The 17,180-nt window shown below is 37.7% G+C and overlaps 1 protein-coding gene across 1 annotated transcript in view; it reads left to right on the forward strand.

Annotated features, from left to right (window-relative positions):
• The window catches only part of Spt-I (serine palmitoyltransferase subunit I), a 398,639-nt gene that overhangs the window by 59,515 nt on the left and 321,944 nt on the right, over nt 1–17,180 (forward strand). The gene's annotated exons all lie outside the window — the stretch shown is intronic.

Below are 17,180 nucleotides of genomic sequence, written 5' to 3' on the forward strand. Positions count from 1 at the left end.
AACACTCCTCTGCCATTATTCCATTAAATATGCACACTACTCATTCCAATCAATGGCTCAGAGTAGGGATTGTATAGCTCGAATACTATGATGAACCAGTGTGTTACGTACCAGATATATCAGAAAATGTATGAACCAGAGGAATGGCATGCTAAAGAAGAAAGTTATCTTACACCCCAGCTACTTCCCACCAATATACAGGTAGGCTGTTACAGTCGGTACGACCAGGCAAGTTGGCCGTGTGGTTAGAGGAGCGCAGCTGTGAGCTTGCATCCGGGAGATAGTGGATTCGAACCCCACTGCCGACAACCCTGAAGATGGTATTCGGGAGATAGTGGGTTTCGAGCCCCCCTGTCGGCAGCCCTGACGATGGTTTTCCGTGGTTTCCCATTTTCACACCATTCACACCAGGCTGTACCTTAAAGCCAAGGCCGCTTCCTTCACACCACTATTCATTTCCTATCCCATCATCGCCATAAGACCTACCTGTGTCGGTGCGACGTCAAGCAAATTTAAAAAAACCTTGGTACGCTGCAGTAATCCTATCTGTCGGGGATGAGAGGAAACAGAAGACAAAAAGCACATCACAACAAACAATGGTCAATGTAATGTTATGTTGATAAAGTTTGAGCTTTCTATATTGCAGGCCTTCACATTAGTTTTCTTTCGACTCTGTGATATTAGGGTGTTTTACAAAATTGTTTATATCGTAGACTGTAGTTCCTTATTCTCAGACTTTACGTACTGATTTTTACTAAATTCTGTTTACCCATTTTCTCGTGACTCGGCGCTGATATGAACTTAGTAACAAAAATCCAAATTGATGAATATCTCCGACTATATGCGGTACGGTAACAATGTATAAGCATAAGTGATCGGAAATTTAATAACTTCTTACATAACCACTACTAACTTACGACATAACTAAAGTTATGTTAGTTATGTGGTATTTATCGATATGACCGCTAATAACATAAATAACTTATTTGAGAATTACATTTCAGACCTTCCCCTAAACTACCATTTCACTTAGCGTGAATAAAATAATTTGTAGCCTAGATTGCAGTGGTTCACCACTCGACATTACATACCAATTTTCATTAAATTCTCTTCAGCCGTTTTTTTTCTATTTGCTTTACGTCGCTCCAACACAGATATGTCTTACGGCGACGATGGGATAGGAAAGGCCTAGGAATGGGAAGGAAGCAGCCGTGGCCTTAATTAAGGTACAGCCCCGGCATTTGCCTGGTGTGAAAATGGGAAACCACAGAAAACCATCTTCAGGGCTGCCGACAGTGATGCTCGAACCCACTATTTCCCGATCACTGGATACCGGCCGCACTTAAGCGACTGCAGCTATCGAGCTCGGTTCAGCTGTTTTATCGTGATGCGTGTACAGACAGACAGAAATTACGGAAAAGTAAAAAATGCATTTCGTTGTTACTGTGGACATGACCGATACAGAAATACCATTCTTTTCAAATTCTGAGTAATGTACAGACAAAACTCTTATTTTTTATGTATATATATTTATCGATACGACCACTAATAACATGAATAAATTATTTGAGAATTATATTTCAGGCCTTCCCCTAAACTAACATTTCACTCGGCGTGTTTAAAATAATTTATAGCCTAGATTGTAGCGGTTCATCACCCGACTTTCCATTCCGATTTTTATTAAATTCTCTTCAGCCGTTTTCTCGTGATGCGTGTACATACATACAGACAGAAATTACGGAAAAGTAAAAAATGCATTTTCTTGTTACTGTGGACATGACCGATACAGAAATACCATTCTTTTCAAATTCTGAGCAATGTACAGACAAAACTCTTATTTTATATATATAGATGTTAAGATATTGTTTACAAGAAGGAAGAAGCTACATTTTGGAAAAAAAAAAAAAGAGAGAGTTGCATAATGTCTGCGTAGTATAGTTAAAGGCGATTGTCGCGTGTTTACTTGACAGCATAGCAGGATTACACACACGAATCAGTCCTATGGCGGCATGGCATGAGGGGCTAATAATAAGTCTTAAACTCCACATCAAATACGATCACTGAATGATAAAATGTATATTTAATATCACAATAAGTAATTAGAGAGAAGGGTTGTGATGGTGCAGCGGTCAGTCTGCTTGAAACCATCAATTTAGTGTCAAGAATTTCATTTTTAGGGTCCGTATTGAATCGAGATTTACATTAAAATATATATTAGGTATACTAAAAATCGTGATAGTTATTAAATCATCACATATTTTTATTTGTTCATATTTGTGGGACTGGTTTTGGCAGTAAGGTATGCCATCATCAGCCTGGGAAAGTACAACAAAGACATAAAAAAGCTACATTAACATAGGTTATTAAAAATGATATATACCGCCGGGCTGAGTGGCTGAGTGGCTCAGACGGTTGAGGCGCTGGCCTTCTGACCCCAACTTGGCAGGTTTGATCCTGGCTCAGTCCGGTGGTATTTGAAGGGGCTCAGATACGTCAGCCTCGTGTCGATAGATTTACTGGCACGTAAAAACTCCCGAGGGACTAAATTCTGGCACCTCGGCATCTCCGAAAACCATAAAAGAGTAGTTAGTGGGACGTAAAGCAAATAGCATTATTATTATTAAAATGATATATACAAATAATTTTAAAGTGTTAGTGTGCAAACTGAAACATTTGCGTATGTTACAAGATTTATCGTATGAAAATTTACGTAGAGAGGTGTACACCAAATATTTAAATAGTTAAAAATTATGCCACAACTAGAATGATTAGTCACTATGTAATAACAAAATAGGTTGTTAATTGCTTTGCAGTCATTATAATATTTACAGGATTTAGTTTGTCTTATTGACAGCTTGATTCATTTTAAAATGTTTATAATCATTATAAAAAGGTCGATGGGCTAATTGCAACAACCAGTTTTTTTGTAAAAGAAGTTTCTCGTAAAATATTCACTAATTAATTGTTCAGAGCATTCAACTTGGACTTGACAAGTTATAAAGTTTAAATACAATATATCTTATATAGATAGGTGTGTTTATCATAGGTTGTTATATGGATAAAAGTTCAATGAGTAAAATAAGTAAGTCCATTATATGTTTAGTTTTCGTGTCCATAAATATATAACAATCTTGATGAAAGGTAATGTAAGGAACAGATAGGGTTCTTGAAAGAAGCGGTATTTCAAGTGGATCTTATAAAGTTCTGGAAAGATCTCGAACCAAAAACGGAACCTTGAACACCACGTTGAAGGTAGAGAGTTTATAGAGGTACTGACTTAAGTATTGAAAAATAACTGAGCATTCAACGCTTAAGTAGCCTACAGTTTGAATGAAAGCTTGGTTAGAAAAAATATTATAAAATGAAATTAAAAAAAAACATTTTATGTTCATTCTGCTTCTGGTATAGACTCATAAAATTACCATTTCCCACAAATAAAATGAGTCACCGGTAATTTTCTTTTGAATTTTGTTACATTTAGAATACACTCTTCTTTCGTCGGCGGTTCACAACACAGTTCAGCTTCATCGTTGCACTTGCAAAAATTGGTTACAAAATAAATATCACCATTACTTTCAGTTATGGTATAAACATATTATTATTATTATTATTATTATTATAATGTTTCTTTCCGCTGTATTTTCCAAGTAGGAAGTCACCCACTTCAGAAGCCATATCACGGGGTGGGCTTTTTGTCATCTGCTTTGATCTTGTAGTCTAGATGTGGAGAGTGTGTGGTAGTAATTTCAGAATAATATTTTCTTGCCTGAACTCTATATTTATGAATGGCTCCACAAAATGAATATCATGTGTTCCTGGTAGTGCGCAGAAATGTACTTTGGTCAAAGTCCACAAAAAGAAGACAGACTGATTGCATGATGTGGGTATCCTTGTTCAAAAACTTCGTATGTGTCTTGCGTTGTGAGACACATGAATTTTTTTAAAAATTTGTTCCAGACCTGTCCTTAAAGGAGATAAAACCTCCTGTTCGAGGAGATGGCCAACTGATATCTGGATTGAGAAGTTTAAGAACTTCTTGATTTGGATCTGAAGACTTCCTGCGCTTGCCGGAGGTAGATGAACTTACACCAAATTTTACACTCAGCACAGAAACAACTTGCCGTTTCTTCCGCGGACTCACTGGTAAAGCGTGCTCCGAATGCTTTACAGCTTTCCCCAATGTTTATTTACATTTATAACCAGACATTGGTGTACTCAGCTCTGCAATCGATGTTGATGGTTGTGTTGTTGGACTTGGGAAGTAACTGTTGATAAGCCCTGTGGTTTTTTCTTAGTTCTGTGTTTCTTCACAAATTCTCATACCTGTAAGCGGTGTATGCGTAAGTGGACAGGGGTCATCTTTCTTGTTGCGATACCATTTACAACGTTCCTTGTGAGTAAGCAGCATTATTAAATATCGCCTCAGTGTGAACACCTATTCCTGTTCTAAAATACGTTCTTTACAAGTTAATGTGATGCAGAAACTGAATCCTGTGGGCAGTGTGTTGTGGCAGCGGAGAACTTCCTGCTTGCAAGAACGCCGTAAACACGCAACGTATTTTACTACCAGATTCATATGAATCCATTTGAAATTTTAAATGAATGGTATAGCAGCTTGAAAGGGTGTGCAGTATTGGCTTTGCATACTAAGTTTTATTCAAATTGAGCCACGCACTTTTCGTCTACAGAAACTTTTATACATTTTTCGTTACATGTTTACAAGGCCTGCAGCAATAAATTTGTCGCTTTATTACACCGTATATAAACTGTTAATAACCTAAATAAGTAATTTACTGTGAAGAGAAAGAGCATTAGAATTAACATTTACTATAATTATTTTCATAACTTTTCATCATAATAAACAGGAATTCCTAAAACTGTTGAGAAATATCAAATTAATTTAGCCTCTACATAAAGGTTCAATTAAGCACACAATTACAAACTGAAAGACATCAGTAAATTAATATATATCATAAAATTCATAAAATCTCATGTTTTATCTATCTTAAAAACAAATTGTTGAGTTCTATTTTAAACTTTACTTTTTCCTGCTTGGGTGAACTATTCTCTGGAATCAGCCTTCAGGAAAATGGAGTCCCACAGGAATCAGTTCTCAGTGTCACTTTGTTCATGATTGCTATACACATTATTGCTGCTGCTGGTTCAGCAGTAATACCGTCGGTATATGTAGACTGTTTTCCTCTGCATTATAGCTCATAACGTGTGGTGGTCACAGGGCGACAATTACAGCAAGCTATTATTAGATTGGAAGAGTAGACCTTAGAACATGGTTTGTAATTTTCAGCTGCAAAGTCCTCTGTTCAGCTAAAAACGCACTTCACCTCAATCCTGAGCTGTATATAGGGGGGTAAATCTTCCTGTAGTTGACACATACCGATTTCTTGAGCTCTTTTTCGATAGTAAATTATTGATGGAGCCATATGTGCGCGAGTTAAAAGTGAACTGAGCTAAGAAACTGGATATTTTGAAGTTTCTTAGCAGCACTACATGGGAGGGATGGGGGTGGGTGCAGACCGCATGGTGCTCCTACTACGACTTCATAGGGCACATATTTTATCCAAGTTAGAGTAAGGCAGTGCTGCATATGGATCAGCTAGGCAAAGTGTCCTCATGAAACTGAGTAGCATCCATTACAGCGGAGTTAGGTTGGCAGTCAGAGCATTCCGTACAAGCCCCATTGCTAGCCTGCTCACTGAATCCGGTATTCTGCCTTCACACCTCATGCGCCAGCAAACGCTACTGTCCTACGCTGCAAATTTGTGACAGATGCTACTTCAGTCAAGCTATCCGTGTGTCTTCCACAATGGAAACAGTCAGCTGTTTGCTGCTTATCCTAGAGCAGTGCAGCCGGTTGGTATAAGCTTGGATAAGATTCGCAGATTGTTTGATGTACTTTCAGTACTTTGTGTTGTCAGGCAACCAAATACGATACCTCTTTGTTTAGCATGATAACGTGAAATAATCCTGGATCTGCACACCAGCCCAAAAGTGAACACAGTTCCCTGCATTTATTGGAGGCTCTTCCTGTCCTTTGTTGGCCAGTACCCAAATTCAGTAGTTGTTTACACAGATGGTTCGAGGGCAGAAGTGAAAGTAGGCTGTGCATTGATTGTCGATACCACAAACCTGTAGTGTGTAGACTCCAGAGCTCTATGCTATTCTTGAAGCTCTGCGGTATGCGCTGTCCAATGAACATTGACACTTTCTGCTGTGTACCGACTCCTTGATCTCATTACAATCTATTGATGCATGTTTCCCTCAACACCCTCTGCTGCATTGGATGCAGGACCTGCTGGTTTGTTTTTGAAGTGCTAGCACCAGAATCATGTTCTTGTGGCCATAAAGCCACGTAGGTGTAGCACGAAACAAGTTAGCTGATAGGGCTGCCAAGGAGCCAGTCAGATTGCTCCCGTTGCCTTACCAGGTTCCAGCCAAGGATATTCATTCTCATCAGAGACATTTGGTGATGTCCCACTGGGGGATGGAGTGGCAGGCCACTCCTTTTTCAAATAAGCCGAGAGCGATTAAAGGAACTAAGATGGTAGTTTAAAACATTTAAAATCATTGGCATATACTGACAGCTCCCAGAAGTTTGATAGTTCATGGGACGTAACGTAGCTTGATGGCACTCATCTGTGGAGCCGAGCATCAGTAGCTTTGAGCACATATTTTAGACGTTCACCGAGAGATGGCTTATATTATAGATTGTCGGAAAGAGGACGATTTGCTCTTTCTTGGAATGGTGATTGCGTTCGATTATTTCAAATAGTTTGCATTACAATCAACCTTGAAAAGACTTAGCTTAGCGGCTCACTGTCGTGGAGCAGAGCACGAGTATGTTTGGGTGCGTATTTCAGATGATCAGTAACAGATGGAACTATCATGTTATATACCGCTAAAAAGAGGAAATGTTGTTCTCTTTCTCGCAATGGTAATTGCCGTCGATTATCTTGAACAGTACACTTTATAAACAATCTTGAAAAGACGTAGCTTAGTGGCTCGCAGCCATGGAGCCGGACGTGAGTATATTTGAGTGCGTTTTTCAGACGTTCTCAAGAGATAGAACCAACATGTTATATACCATCTGAAAGAGGAAGAGTTGCTCTTTCTTGCAATGGTAATTGTGTTTAACAGTTAGCATTATATACATTAAGAAATATGGGTGATTCCACGTATTCAATACTACAAAATTGTGAAGTTATTAATACGTCACATATTTATTTGATCTTATTATTGGGACTATTTTCAGCAACTATACTTGCCATCATCAGCCTAAGAAAATTATTACAAGGCATTTAGGAAACTACGCTAACATAATTTAAAAGAGATAATTTTTTTTGGTATGTACAACTTGAACCATTGTTCTTAAACTAAGTTTTTGTATTGGGTGTACACCATAAAACTTGTATATTTAAAATACAAAGACTAAAATAATCCTTATGAGATGCAATACAAATCATAAATATTATTACAATCTTTTGAATATAAAAATAGTAAATGACGTCAAATTGCTTGTAGATGTTATAAAAGGTTGATTACAGCATTGAGTTTTTGTAGAAACTTTTTTCATAAAATATAACTTGATTGGACATTAAGGGCATTCAATTGTCCTTATCAAATTATAAACATTTTTGAAATTATGTTTAACATACAGTAAAATTGGCTGATTTCATTTTAGAATTTTAAAAGTCATTATACGTGCAGAGACAGTCAGATTGCAGCAATCTATTTTTGGTAAAAACAGTTCCTCATAGAATATATGTTAATTAACTATGTAGAATGTTCAAGTTTGCCCTGATAGTATCTAAAGTTAAGTGACTAATATCTTGTGTGGATACAGTAAATTAAATTATATTAGTGTATGTGTCACATAATATTGATCTTATATTTTGATTGTTGTATCCATAAATATGCATAGATTTGAGAATTCTAGACTGATGGATGAGATTTCTTAAAGAAACAATATGTTTGAAAGGATTTTGGCAGATCTAGAAAGATCTCAAACCAAATCGGACCTAAAAGAAGAAAATATATTGCGTATTACCATGACGGAAGCAGAGACTAGGATAATTCTCATTGTAAATAGAAACTCACCTCGAGCACCAAGTTGACGAAAGTAAAGTTGAAGAGGAACTGCCTGCGAAATGACAGGCAACAGACCGTGAGCCCTAACAGAGAGGCGGAGCTTATTATGTAGGGGTAGGGGTGGTGGCAGTAGCTAGAGGACATTGGTCGGGAGGGCGTGGATTACGGTGGGGATAGCAGGCTAGCGTGTTACGTATTATTTTGTATACTGATTGCTCTTTTGGTATTTTTAGATTTTTAATTACTGAAATAAGTGCATCAAATAAAATCGTGGGTTTTTCGGAGAAGTCGTTAAGATTGTAGTTAGGGTTATAATATTTATCTAGTAAAATGAAACATTGCTCCGTTAAGTCAAGTAAAGGGCCCTTGTTACTTCGATGATGTCTATATCGTGATTAACATTGTGAAAGCTATGTTCATAGTCATTTGTATGCTGTCCTATTGCTGAAAATCTCCTGTATTTATTAGCATTGACATGGTCATTGTATCTGATCTTAAAGGATCTTCCTGTTTGTCCAATATATGTGCTGGCACTGTTGTTACAGTGAAATCTGTATACACCTGACTTATCAAACTAGGCTAGAATTATGAAATATGTCGAGATTTCTATTATTGCTTCTAAAAGAAATATTGATATTTTTCTTCTTAAATATGATGGTTATTCTCTAAATGTCAGGATTAAATATTCTAAAATGAAATCGGCCAATTTTACTGTATGTTAAATATAATTTTTAAGATGTTTATAATTTGATAAGGCCAGTTGAATGCCCTTAATGTCCAATCAAATTATATTTTATGATAAAGTTTCTACAAAAACTCAATGCTGTATCAACCTTTTACAACATCTACAAGCAATTTGACAACGTCATTTACTATTTTAATATTCAAAGGATGGTATAATATTTATGACTTGTATTGTTTCTCATAAGGATTATTCTAGTCTTTGTATTTTAAATATACAAGTTTTATAGTGTACACCCAATACAAAAACTTAGTTTAAGAACAATGGTTCAAGTTGTACATACAAAAGAAATTTTTTAAAAAAATTATGTTAGCGTAGTTTTCTAAATGCCTTGTAACTATTTTCTTAGGCTGATGATGGCAAGTATAGTTGCTGAAACCATTCCCAATAAATAGATCAAATAAATATGTGATGTATTAATAACTTCACAATTTTGTAGTATTGAATAGGTGGAACCACTTTCCCATATTTCTTAATGTAAATCTTGATTCAATACAGACCAAAAATGAAGTTTTTGACATTAAATAGTTAGCATTGTAATCGATCTTGAAATGTTATTCCCTGTTGTATCTGTCTATATCAAAGTTGAGTAGACGAGTAGCATGGCACATAGAAGGCAGTTGTCAGCTAGATGGGATACATCGGATATGCTGAATGGAAGTGATAATCAAAGTGAGATGGAAACTTTTAGATTTTGAAGAAAAGTGACAGTGAATCAGAAAATTCTGGTGGTGGTAGTGATGTTGATGTATCCACAGTGATGCACAAAAAATGCTGTCAAATTGTGTACATGGATTTATTTACAATTTAAATGCACATAACCTTATATACTGTATCATAAACAAAACACTTCACTCTGAGAACATCAACAAGCCGGCATTTTAACAACTGCCTATCACTTCAACATACAGACTGCAACCACTGTATGTCAACCACCAACTTTACGAAGCGAATTCGTATATTCAGACATTCGTTAGCACGACGCAAGTCTGGTCAGAACAACTCCTGTTAAAACATGACTCTTACTAAACAATAACTCATCTCTACCACCAAGACCACCTCTTTATATATGTGCCTGGCCAGGCTTCTAGAAAGATACATTTACCGTGCAAGTTGGCTGTGCGGTTAGGAGCGCGCAGCTGTGAGCTTGCATCCAGGAGATAGTGTGTTTGAACCCCACTGTCGGCAGCCCTGAAGATCGTTTTCCGTGGTTTCCCATTTTCACAACAGGCAAATGCTGGAGCAGTACCTTAATTAAGGCCACGGCTGTTTCCTTCCCAGTTCTAGCCCTTTCCCGTCTTATCGTCGCTATAAGACCTATCTGTGTCGGTGTGACGTAAAGCAAATAGCAAAAAAAGGAAAAGAAAAAAGAAAGGTACATTTTCTCATAAATTCTAGTGTGTTTAAGGCCCAGATACACTGAATAAAATGGAAATTGCAACACCCAGGAGGAGTGGTGCTACATTGCTGCAATTGAACATGTAGGATGACTATTCGGTTGTGAATCGATGATTACACTTTCAGATCCCTCTGACCGCAAGTTTGGACAACAATCAATACAGGATGTGCCCACCACGAGCTGCATTACATTGATGAATTCGTTGACTCATGGTGTCAATAAGGCCCTGGATCTCTTCCTGTGGAATTGTTTTCCATGCTTGCTGCACTGCACGGGTCAGTTGTTCCAGAGTTGTGGGTGGCTGAGGACGGTTGGCCAGTTGTCGACCCTTCATGTCCCATACATGCTCAATAGGACTGAGGTCCGGGGATCTGGCGGGCCATTCTAAGGTTGTGATGTCGTGGAGAGCTTGTCTAGAGATGCGTGCGGTGTGAACCCGGGCATTGTCCTGCTGAAACATCCCATTAGCAATGTTCGCCATCATAGGGACAACTGGATTTGAGTACCCTATCAACGTACTGTCGAGCAGTCATAGTGCCTTCAAGAAGCACTAATTGTGATTTCGCATTAAAGCCAATAGCTCCCCAGACCATAATGCTTGGTGTTGGCCCTGTGTGCCTCTCGACAATAAGATCTGGGCTGGCCCTCTCCCCGGTACGTCGGCGCACACGATTCCGGCGATCACTGCGGGCAAGACAGAAGCACGATTCATCACCCTATGCCATTCGTCGACCCACGTCGATCTTTCTTGACACCAGGCCAGCCTTACACGTCGCTGTTGTGGGGTCAATGGAATACCTTCTGCAGGGACACAGGCTCGTAAGCCAGCTGCACGCAGGCGATTACCAACTGTTTGTTGTGTAACGTGGGGTGCCACAACTGCTCGAATTTGCGCTGCCGTTGCATGGGGTTGCATCCGGCCCATCCGAATGATGCGGTGATCCTCTCTCACAGTTGTCTGTCTCGCTGGGCCAGTGCCAGGTCTTCGAGTGTGGGTACCTATTTTTTTTTTTTTCTTTTTGCTTTTTGTTCACTTAATCCAAAGAGTAAACCATTATCCAAACCAATAAAGGTCTGGTTTTGTTTGGGCAACCCCTATATGTTAACACTGTTGTCTTTTGAAGTGGGAAAATCTAACACAAGCATACACTCTTAATATCTTTTATCATCAATCAATCAATGATGTACATTTAGGGCTGTCACCCAGGTGGCGGATTCCCTGTCAATTATTTATGTAGCTTTTTAAATATTTTCTACTAACTTCGAAATTTTTCAAACAATTTTGATAATTCATTCCATTCCCCTGCTTCTCGTCCTGTAAATGAATATTTGCTCCAATCTGTCTTCTTGAATTCCAACTTAATCTTCATTTATGATCTTTCCTACTTTTAAAAGCTCCGCTCAAGCTTATTCATCTACTAATATCATTCCACACCTTCTCTCCACTGATAGCTCGAAACATACCACTTACTCTAGATCAGGGGTTATCGAACTTTTTTCGTTTGCCACACACTGTTTCGCTATGCTGAATATAGCGGCACACTCTTTTGCACATTTGTCATCAATGCACGAATCAACCTTGTATGTTGTCGAGGCCTGTTTGACGGGGAACACTTCACTGCACAGACTGCATGTCAATTACGCTACACCAGAGTCCGTATACTTGAGTTGATTCCTCCGCGACCAATCACTTGTGGAGACCTGTAGCAACAATCCAATGGGTCTGAAACTTTGATCGTTTGCATACCTACATGGCATCGTTTCATATCTTGAAAATCAATATAAACGACCAATGCCTTCATGGTGTTGCAATTTCCATTTTCTTAAGTGTATAATGTATAGAATATTCTACAGAGTTCGCGTCTACCCAATACCATTCTGGGTGTTACAGTGTGTTTCACAATTCTGTAGTGGATTACAAATCATTAATACAGGCAATAATATATTATATACAGGTTCTTACATTAATTGAACTTATAAATATCTATATACAACAAATATTTCATGACATAACCTCACAAATAATGCGATTGTAAACTAATAAGTGGATGTACATCTCAAGGCATAACAATATCATAATCGTAAAATAATAATAGTAATTCAAACCGATACTTGCTTTATATACCCATGGGTGAGAGAATATTGTTTACAAGTTTTATCAGTTTATCACACTGTAACACCTACAAGCTATTGAAATTATTAAATGGATAAAGGCTGACTAACATATGTATAAATAACAAGATTGGGTGCTACCTGCAAAAACAGTTACAGGAATAATTAACTTTGTAGAGCATCGAGCAACTCCCTTTCCCAAGGCGATGGTCATCAGGCTGATAAATCTCCAGACTTACTTTATAACCTTACCTGTTGCTGTTTACCCCTGAAATTAAAATTTGGGTAGCATGCCAGGTTCATCCTTACTCTACTGATAAAAGATTTGCTACATGTTTAATTCCATGACTTTACTCCCAAACACCAACAATAATCATCACTTGACGAGACCCACTCGGGTTTGCCGTTCATAAAAGGCAAATCTACAAACAACTTTAAAAAGAAGCAACAAACATCATCACTTGATGAGACCAACTTGTGTGTGCCGTTCACAAAAGGCAAATCTACAAACAACTAAAAAACCACCAACGAAAATCATCACTTGATGAGACCAATTCGTGTTTGCCATTTACAAAGGGCAAATATACAAACAACTAAAAAAAAATCAATAAAAATTATTTTCACTATATATATTTCACAATATACTTCCAGGTAAGTCCCACTGCACTCCCTACTGCTACAGAAGTAAATCCTAATCTAGTAAGACTTTCTCTACGCCTCACGTTTCTCCAACTGAAAAGTTGCATACACGTCCGACAATTTCCTATACCAAGAATTAGCTCTGCGCACCACCACACATACACCCCAGAATGTAGGTTCAGTGTGCACCACCACATCCACTGTACATTATCTCGTAGAAGAATTATATTATAATTATACAGAGTTTGAGTAACAAACACTTAGTTGTGTCTTTTACAGAATGGCCACCAGAAACTCGTTAGCATCTGTGATTATAGAGTCCTTACTCCGTACTCCCTAATGGATACTGGCGAACAATAGAATAACGCATAGGAAACTGCGCAAAGTAGCCCCTGCGCACCGGTCTGAAGGAGAAACAGAATCAGAATGACTTGCCGCACACATGTACATACTTATGCTTGCTACACGTGGTTATAGCGTCCCGAAAAGTTTACTGGTAACAATGCCCTCACAGGCACTTCTTCACGCGTCAGTCAGTCAACCCAACCTTGCTTAAAACAAAGCCCTCGTATTGGCTATTGAGCGTCTGATGAGACATAGAACGTCCACTCACGTACATCCACATTGATCAACTCCATCTTCAGCCTATACTGCCTGCCATACCCTGGGTTTCCAAGCCACTTTGTTGCAACACTTTCATCTGACTTCAAGCGTCTTTCCCGACATAGCCACTGTTTTCTGTGATGCACAATTCTTGAGCAACCTACACTGCCATGCCATGTGCAGACTCTTACACAAATTTAAGTTACACAGATACAAAATTCCCTACTACAAATTCTTGTAATATTTTTTTTACATTATAAATGGACAAAATTACATGATTTTCATGACTTCAATGTTACGAATTATCTTATGAAAATTTCCTAACCTAAAAAGTGGGGATCATACACTAGAACAGTTAAAATCCCTCCCCTTGATTTGTGAAGATTTATTTGCAATACATCTGAGCAGATCACAGTCTTTACAGAACAGAAGTCTACACAGCCAGTCAAATTCACTCAAGATATGAAAGAAACTTTACACATTCTTGTTGACATACCTGTACATAGAACATCTGAACTTAAATACTTCACCTCACATACCTCGTAAGATTGTGAATGTTGTATGTACCAATCATGTCACCTTTATTATTCAACAGATGATAAGTACACTTGCCAACTTTCTTACCTATTGTGTAAGGTCCCTGATACAGTTTAAAAAACTTGTGAATTTCCTTATTGTCCGCAGATTAAATGTGTGGAACCTTTAGTAACGCCTCCTCCCCTACTTCAAAACTATCTCCATGATGCCTCCCCTGCTACATCCTCCTCCTATCGGCTGCCTTCCTTAAATTCTGCCTCGCTAAATCAATCACCTTTGAAGATACCGCTTCTGCTGAGGACAAACCTATCATGGTTGTCAACCTTACACAGAAGCTCTCTTCCCATTCTTTCACGCACAACTTACACAGACTTTCATTCAGAACACACAAACATTTCACAGTCACAACATCCCTCCTGTTCTGAAAACACACCACAATCGCACATTTCGCGTCAATACTCTTCAACACTTCATTGAAATCATTCATACTATTTTCAGCATCAGATATTCCACTCAACATATGTTTGAATCGACTTCCTGTTCTCTCATACACATTGCCACTTTCACTTTCTTCCAACTTTCTCCAAATACCAAAAAGCTTTCCAACACAATTGCTCCTCATAAAATCTTCAAAGCCTGAATCCCCATAATATTCACAACCACTCTTATGATTCTCATTATGTACAAAATGTGACCTAACATCCCCTTCACAGACTTTCACCCACAGCATCGACAGTTTTCATCCACTCATCCTTATCGGACATACCAGCTTCAATCACCTCAATCTCATTTTTATTATTATTATTATTATTATTATTATTTATAAGTTTAATTTTCTGTATTTATTGGATTCACTGTAGAGACAAGAAATGTGTTCCACCTATCAATACTTACTTATTGTAAATGGATTTACATTAGTACCGGTTTCGGCCTTTCATGGCCATCATCAGCTAATACATAATTATACTACAACCATTAGACAATATCACAAAGATGTTATTATGTTAGATCATCCAGATGTCTAAAGGGGATGAAAATAAAATATAGTAGTGTTTGTCTATGTGGGGTTAAAATATCTGTGATCAAAGTAGTAATGAAGGCTACAGTAAACTAAAACCTATTGAGTATACATTGGACATGAGTACATTAAACATATTAAAATACATAAGGCACATTATAAAACACTTAATAAGTTAAACACACTAAAATATGGTATATATATATATATATATATATATATGTGTGTGTGTGTGTGTGTGTGTTAAACACTTGTTAAAATTTGAGTTCGTGTTGCATGGTGTTCCTTCTTCAATCTTCTATATGGTTCTTGTGCTTCTGTATCTATGTTAATTTAGTTGCATGAAGTGATCTTCGAGATTATTCTATGGCTGATATATGTCATATTGATTCGTGGTGAAAACCCTTGTTGTGAAAAAATTTTTTTTAGTACTATGTAATCCAGCCCTTGATGTACTTCAGTAAGTTTTATGACAGACTGCAAGACTTGAGTTTAAATTTTGATTAGGAGCTGTTGGTTGTGACACCTGTCTGTCTATATTCGTGTTGTAGTTATTATTATTGTTGTTGTGGAGGTCGTGTAGTGATATGTTTGGAAGCTTGCTGTGGCACAGTGCGTAATTTCAGGAATCTAGCCAGCCAAAAATCGTATCTCGGAAACTAATGGACCGATTTACATAAAACTTAGTATGTAACTGCTATTATTGGAGATAATTAAGTGTGTGGTCGGTCAGTCAAGTACAAAGAACAAATTACTACGCCAGGAATAGAATTAGTAATCTTTGTAATTTTAATCATTTTTCATTATAGCTCTAAGAAATTAAATATATATTAATAGTGGCACATGATGTTTAGAATGTTTAAAAACAGATACAGGAATACATGTACTTGCCAAACAATTTATTCATTAGATGCAGTTACATCAGAATCGCTATCGTCACTTTCATTATCTCCTTCGGCAGAACCAGATACATGAGGCTCAGACAGTAAGTTGATCACTTCTCGTGAAAGCGGAATCGACTTCCTCCTCCTCGATTTCCCTAAGCTGGTAGTATAAGGGTCCGATGATATAAGCAGCTTATGGAAAAGGTCAGTATTTATGTCTTTCTGGAAGGTTTCCTATTATCTTTATTCCTAGTCTCCTGGGCTTCCTCGGAGAGGTGTCCAATAGGTATAATACAGTGCCATGACCCAAGAGTTTGTGGAAAGTTACAGGCATGTAGTATGATTTGTATTTTTATAAGTACAGTTGTATAGTTTCCTTTGCGTACATGTCTAATGTTACTTTATCAATGGCATACCCACACGAAAGAGTTTCTATGATGGCATGTAGATGGTTTATTAAATTTATATCTACTCCAGTAATATCCGCAGAAGTAGAAGCCTCTCTGAAGAATCTTCTAGCGGTTTCCATCATTGGTATTGCCAGCACTTTGCTTCGGATATCAACCAATAGATGCGTTTTCTCCCTGAACTTCTGTAGGGAAGTCATCTACAGTATTTATTTATTCCGTGTGTATTTTAGGCTTTAACTCAGTGCATAAATGTATTGTGTTGAATGAGAGTTATACGATAAGCCTACATGTGTGATTTATTTCTTTAACATTAATACTGTGATCTTTTGTAGTCATCTGCAGTATTTACTTACTGTGTCTGTTTTCTAGCTTTTATTGTCTGGATAAATTTATTGAATGCAATTAAATACATCACCTGCCCCTCAAGTCCATAAAAATTATCTGTCTATTTTCTCTCGCAATTTGCCTTATATTTCAGTGCTGAGGTTTTTTATGTGCCGTCGTTTACCTGTGATTCTGTACGAAATGAACCCCACGTCCTCTTCAGTTCATAAAGGTAATTTTTAGCTTAGTTTCTTCAGCCTTTTGTCTTGAACTTAGATACTGAATTTCACAAATTTATGTGCTGCCGTTTTCCCGTGATGGCGTTGAGCGGAGCCGTTCGATATGGCAACCCTGTTGTCATAAGAGCAGTACTGTTTTCTTAACATGGAATGGCAGGCTCATCCTG

The sequence above is a fragment of the Anabrus simplex genome, chromosome 2 (assembly GCF_040414725.1).
Source record: "Anabrus simplex isolate iqAnaSimp1 chromosome 2, ASM4041472v1, whole genome shotgun sequence".
NCBI lineage: Eukaryota > Metazoa > Arthropoda > Insecta > Orthoptera > Tettigoniidae > Anabrus > Anabrus simplex.